We start from the raw sequence: 6475 nt of genomic DNA, 5'->3' as shown, positions 1-6475 counted from the left end.
GCAGGGCTGTTACTGGGCAACACGGACTTTCAACTCCCTCCAAAAGATTTTCTATGGGGTTGAGATCTGGAGACTGGCAAGGCCACTCCAGGACCTTCTTACAAAGCCACTCCTTCATTGCCCGGGCGGTGTGTTTGGGATCATTGTCATGCTGAAAGACCCAGCCACGTTTCATCTTCAATGCCCTTGCTGATGGTAGGCTTTGTTACTTTGGTCCCAGCTCTCTGCAGATCATTCACTAGGTCCCCCCGTGTGGTTCTGGGATTTTTGCTCACCGTTCTTGTGATCATTTTGACCCCACAGGGTGAGATCTTGCGTGGAGCCCCAGACCGAGGGAGATTATCAGTGGTCTTGTATGTCTTCCATTTCCTAATTGCTCCCACAGTTGATTTCTTCAAACCAAATCAAATGTATTTATATAGCCCTTCGTACATCAGCTGATATCTCAAAGTGCTGTACAGAAACCCAGCCTAAAACCCCAAACAGCAAGCAATGCAGGTGTAGAAGCACGGTGGCTAGGTAAAACTCCCTAGAAATGCCAAAACCTAGGAAGAAACCTAGAGGAACCAGGCTATGTGGGGTGGCCAGTCCTTTTCTGGCTGTGCCGGGTGGAGATTATAACAGAACATGGCCAAGATGTTCAAATGTTCATAAATGACCAGCATGGTCAAATAATAATCACAGTCAGAACAGTTGAAACTGGAGAAGCAGCACGCCCAGGTGGACTGGGGACAGCAATGAGTCATGATGTCAGGTAGTCCTGAGGCATGGTCCCAGGGCTCAGGTCCTCCGAAAGAGGGAATTATAGAGTGCATACTTAAATTCTCACAGGACACCAGGTTGGACCGGAGAAGTACTCCAGATATAACTGACCATAGCCCCCCCGACACAAACTACTGCAGCATAAATACTGGAGGCTGAGACAGCAGGGGTCAGGAGACACTGTGGCCCCATCGGAGGACACCCCCGGACAGGGCCAAACAGGAAGGATATAACCCCACCCACTTTGCCAAAGCACAGCCCCCACACCGGTAGAGGGATATCTTCAACCACCAACTTACCATCCTGAGACAAGGCCGAGTATAGCCCACAAAGATCTCCGCCATGGCACAACCCAAACCAAGCTGCTTACCTATTGCAGATTGTCTTCCCAGCCTGGTGCAGGCCTACAATTTTGTTTCTGGTGTCCTTTGACAGCTCTTTGGTCTTGGCCACAGTGGAGTTTGGAGTGTGACTGTTTGAGGTTGTGGACAGGTGTATGTTATACTGATAACAAGTTCAAACAGGTGCCATTAATGCAGGTAACAAATGGAGGACAGAGGAGCCTATTGAAGAAGTGACAGGTCTGTGAGAGCCAGAAATCTTGCTTGTTTGTAGGTGACCAAATACTTATTTTCCACCATAATTTGCAAATAAATTCATTAAAAATCCTACAATGTGATTTTCTGGATTTTTTTCCCCTCATTTGGTCTGTCATAGGTGAAGTGTACCCATGATGAAAATTACAGGCCTCTCATCTTTTACAGTGGGAGAACTTTTGGTGAACTTTTGGTGGCTGACTAAATACTTTTTTGCCCCACTGTATTGTTATGAAGAATTACCGTTGAATGATAATATTCACTTGGGATCTCATTTGGTGAAGGCCACAGGACTGAAAAATGAATGAATGCAACAACCATGTCTGTCACTAACAAAAACAGGGTGGTGACTCTACAATTCACTCGAAAGGCAAGGCATCCTGCGAAGGAAGCTAATAAGGCTTTACACTGTTAATTTACCATTGAAACTGTGGACCCATATAGACACTGAAACTGTGTTCAATTTAACACTGTTGATTTAAAACTGGAGCATTTGCTGTATACAGACCAGCAGGCTCAGCAGGAGGAACACTATTAAATGTTATCTCGAATTGCACTGCCGCAAACACATACTGCTGTGACCACAGTACATGCACCCCAGGCACCTAATAGCGTACACACTAACCAATACTTGTCACTGCCTAATCTTGAAGTGACTTCTCTTCAAAGACAAGAAACATCTCTGTAGGCGCAGCAGTCTAAGGCACTGCATCTCAGTGCTAGAGGCGTCACTACAGAGCCTGGTTTGATTTCAGGCTTTATCACAACCGGCTGTGATTGGCCCAGGGTAGGCAGGAAGACATCGAGCTGGTTTTCCAAACCCAGAATAAGCTTAGCATTGGACTGAGAAGCATGCTCAAATTCTTAATTGAAAATAAAAAATTAGCTTCTTTAAGCAAAGAAAAAATTCTCAAGCAAGAATTGTGCTAGGACTGTCGGAGGGGAAAACTAGATGTTGTAGAGGTTTGGAACTCTTATTGGTCGAACTAATTTACTGCCTCGTGATGTCACCAAGGCAGACCCAAACTACAGGCTGCAATTTCAGGTGGTCTTTTCAAACCACTCTTACATTTAAAAAGGGCATTATCATAATTTTCACAGTATTACTCCAACCTCTTAATGTGGAGATGGATATATAAAAACACAGGTATCACATTTTTGACTGCACTGGGCCTTTAACTTGTATGGGTAAAATATTACCGAGTACATTTGACGTGTTACAGTAAGGTCTAAGTGCTTGATGAAATGTTATGAGAACATCTCGATGTTGAGATAAATATCACTTGTTTCTTTCAATGAACAACACATCTTCAGCCAGTAACCTAACATGCATCTTCGTTTCTAATACAAATATATTTTACTCCATGAAATGCTGAGTGAGTTACACAGATCTATACAAGTTAATTAAGCCTCATTTTACATGTATTTCTCTGTCTTCAACTGTAAGGACTTTGTTACAGCTGTGTTTGTCTGGTAAACCACGTTGAGATGGACAGTTCTAATACGGAGGATATCAACGTGCCACGTGGCTGCTAGAATGCTGTTTGTTTCAAAGACCAATTGTTTTGAAAAAAAATTGAAGCATCTGTCTGTTTATGCTGAGAAGTGGAGTAAGAATATTGGCAGTCTACAGATGGGAGTCTACAAAGATACTGTTTTGTATTGTTGGCGTATCTAAACGTGCAGGGTTTTGTTTGGTCACAACTGTCAGGATCTTTTTAAATCTGAAAAGGGGATCCCTTAACATGTGACAGGATGTGACATTATAGCTAAGCATCATAGCTAAACCCCAGCCCAGTCCAACCCACAGATTTGTAATATGGAGGACAACCTATTTTATACACGAAGTATACAAAATATTAAGAACACCTGCTCTTTCCATGACAGACTAACCAGGTGAATCCAGGTGAATGCTATAATTCCTTATTGATGTTACCTATTAAATCCACTTCAATCAGGATTTTTAAGCCTTGAGACAATTGAGACATGGATTGTGTATGTGTGCTATTCAGAGGGTGAATGGGCAAGACAAAAGATTGAAGTGCCTTTGAACAGAGTTTTAGTAGGTGCCAGGGGCACCGGTTTGAGTGTGTCAAGAACTACAGCGTTGGAATAGTCCACCGGTCAAAGGACATCCAGCCAACTTGACATATGCCTGTGGAACGCTTTTGACACCATGCAGAGTCCATGCCCCAATGAATTGAGGCTGTTCCTTTGGGCAAAAAAGGGGGGGGGTGCAACTCAATATTTGGAAGGTTCTTTGTTTGGTATACTCAGTGTATAGTAGTTCTTTATTAAACCTGACACATTGGCATCTGAAGATGCTGTGAAATTGAATATGGCCATATAAAGAGCTGATGGCCCAATAATAGAATAAACTCAGCAAAAAAAAAAACGTCCTCACTGTCAACTGTGTTTATTTTCAGCAAACTTAACATGTGTAAATATTTGTATGAACATAAGATTCAACAACTGAGGCATGAACTGAACAAGTTCCACAGACATGTGACCAACAGAAATTAAATAATGTGTCCCGGAAGAAAGGGGGGTCAAAATCAAAAGTAACAGTCAGTATCTGGTGTTGTCACCAGCTGCATTAAGTACTGCAGTGCATCTCATGGACTGCACCAGATTTGCCAGTTCTTGCTGTGAAATGTTACCCCACTCTTCCACCAAGTTCCCAGACATTTCTGGGGGGATTGCTCCTAGCCCTCACCCTCCGATCCGATCCCAGACGTGCTCAATGGGATTGAGATCCGGGCTCTTCGCTGGCCATGGCAGAACACTGATATTCCTGTCTTGCAGGAAATCACGCACAGAACGAGCAGTATGGCTGGTGGTTTTGTCATGCTGGAGGGTCATGTCAGGATGAGCCTGCAGGAAGGGTACCACATGAGGGAGGAGGATGTCTTCCCTGTAACGCACAGCTTTGAGATTGCTTGCAATAACAACAAGCTCAGTCCGATGATGCTGTGACACACCGCCCCAGACCATGATGGACCCTCCACCTCCAAATCGATCCCGCTCCAGAGTACAGGCCTCAGTGTAACGCTCATTCCTTTGACAATAAATGTGAATCCGACCATCACCCTTGGTGAGACAAAACCGTGACTCGTCAGTGTGGAGCACTTTTTGCCAGTCCCGTCTGGTCCAGCGACAGTGGGTTTGTGCCCATAGGTGACATTGTTGCCGGTGATGTCTGGTGAGGACCTGCCTTACAACAGGCCTACAAGCCCTCAGTCCAGCCTCTCTCAGCCTATTGCAGACAGTCTGAGCACTGATGGGGGGATTGTGCGTTCCTGGTGTAACTTGGGCAGTTGTTGTTGCCATCCTGTACCTGTCCCCCAGGTGTGATGTTCGGGTGTACCGATCCTGTGCAGGTGTTGTTACACATGGTCTGCCACTGCCAGGACGATCAGCTGTCTGTTCTGTCTCCCTGTAGCGCTGTCTTAGGTGTCCCACAGTACGGACATTGCCATTTATTGCCCTGGCCACATCTGCAGTCCTCATACCTCCTTGCAGCATGCCTAAGGCACGTTCACACACATGAGCAGGGATCCTGGGCATCTTTCTTTTGGTGTTTTTCAGAGGCTTTTTAGTGTCCTAAGTTTTCATAACTATGACCTTAATTGCCTACCATGTGTAAGCTGTTACACAGAATCCAAACCGGCTGCGCGTGCGCTATTGTGCATACATTTATTTTGTCCCCCTACACCAAACGTGATCACGACACGCAGGTTAAAATATCAAAACAAACTCTGAACCAATTACATTAATTTGGGGACAGCTTGAAAAGCATTAAACATGTATGGCAATTTAGCTAGTTAGCTAGCACTTGCTAGATAATTTGTCCTATTTAGCTAGCTTGCTGTTGCTAGCTAATTTGTCCTGGTATATAAACATTGAGTTGTTATTTTACCTTAAATGCACAAGGTCTTCTACTCTGACAATTAATCCACACATAAAACGGCCAACCGAATCATTTCTAGTCATCTCTCCTCCGTCTTGGCTTTTTCATCTTTTGAACTTATATGGTGATTGGCATCTACACTTTTACCAGACAACCAGCAAAACATTTCGTCTTTCAATCACCCACTTGGGTATAACCAATGAGGAAATGGCAGTGGGTACCTGCTTCTATAAACCAATTAGGAAATGGGAGAGGCAGGACTTTCAGCTGGTTCTGCGTCAGAAATAGGAATGACTTCTATTTTAGCCTTTGGCAACGCAGACGCTCGTTGGCGCGCACGAGCAGTGCGACGCACGCGACGTGTCCGGTCTGGTCAGCATGTTAGTGTCTTAACGACCGTTCCACAGGTGCATGTTCATTAATTGTTTATGGTTCATTGAACAAGCAATGGGAAACAGTGTTTAAACCCTTTACAATGAAGATCTGTGAAGTTATTTCGATTTTTACGAATTATCTTTGAAAGACAGGGTCCTGAAAAAGGGAGTTTAGTATTTTGATATTTTTGTCAACTGTTGAATTCTCTATTACAATGAAGTCACTTGATGACAAGTTTACCACTTATCTCAGCCAAACACACATTGCTCTGCTCTACAAAGGTTCGCTTTGCACTTGTAAACCTGTGTGTAGTCAGTATTGTCCTATCCTTTGATTGTATCTTGTTCTGCCTGTCTGAGATCTTTGTATTTATGAATTCTCGATTTTCAGGCACAAAACCTCAAATACACAATCATGTCCATGAGCACCCTCTGCTGGGTATTTGTTGATTGTAAAACTTGCAGATTTATTCAATACCTATCTTTCTGAGATACCGTGGAGTTGGCTTCCTGACGTGTTGCTATGCCAACCTAATAAATATATTCTTTGGAGAAAGTGCTTGAATGGTATTTGACTCTTCAAATGCTCTAATGGGTATGTAATAAAACACACATACATGTTAGGCCATCTCTCCAATCATCTTAGGCAAGATTTGTGTTGTACAGAACCCTAGCTGGGGGTAGTGTATTGGTGGCAGCGCTATGCCAAATCAACAACGGCCCTTAATCACTTCAAATGGGACTAAGAAGCATTTATTAACACAATTGGTAGTGTATCTCAGTTGACTGAATCATGTTTTTTCTCTCCATGAGGTACAGCATCTGAGGGGTGT

The sequence above is a fragment of the Oncorhynchus masou genome, chromosome 31 (assembly GCF_036934945.1).
Source record: "Oncorhynchus masou masou isolate Uvic2021 chromosome 31, UVic_Omas_1.1, whole genome shotgun sequence".
Lineage (NCBI taxonomy): Eukaryota > Metazoa > Chordata > Actinopteri > Salmoniformes > Salmonidae > Oncorhynchus > Oncorhynchus masou.
Note: the sequence above shows the minus strand (reverse complement) of the source record.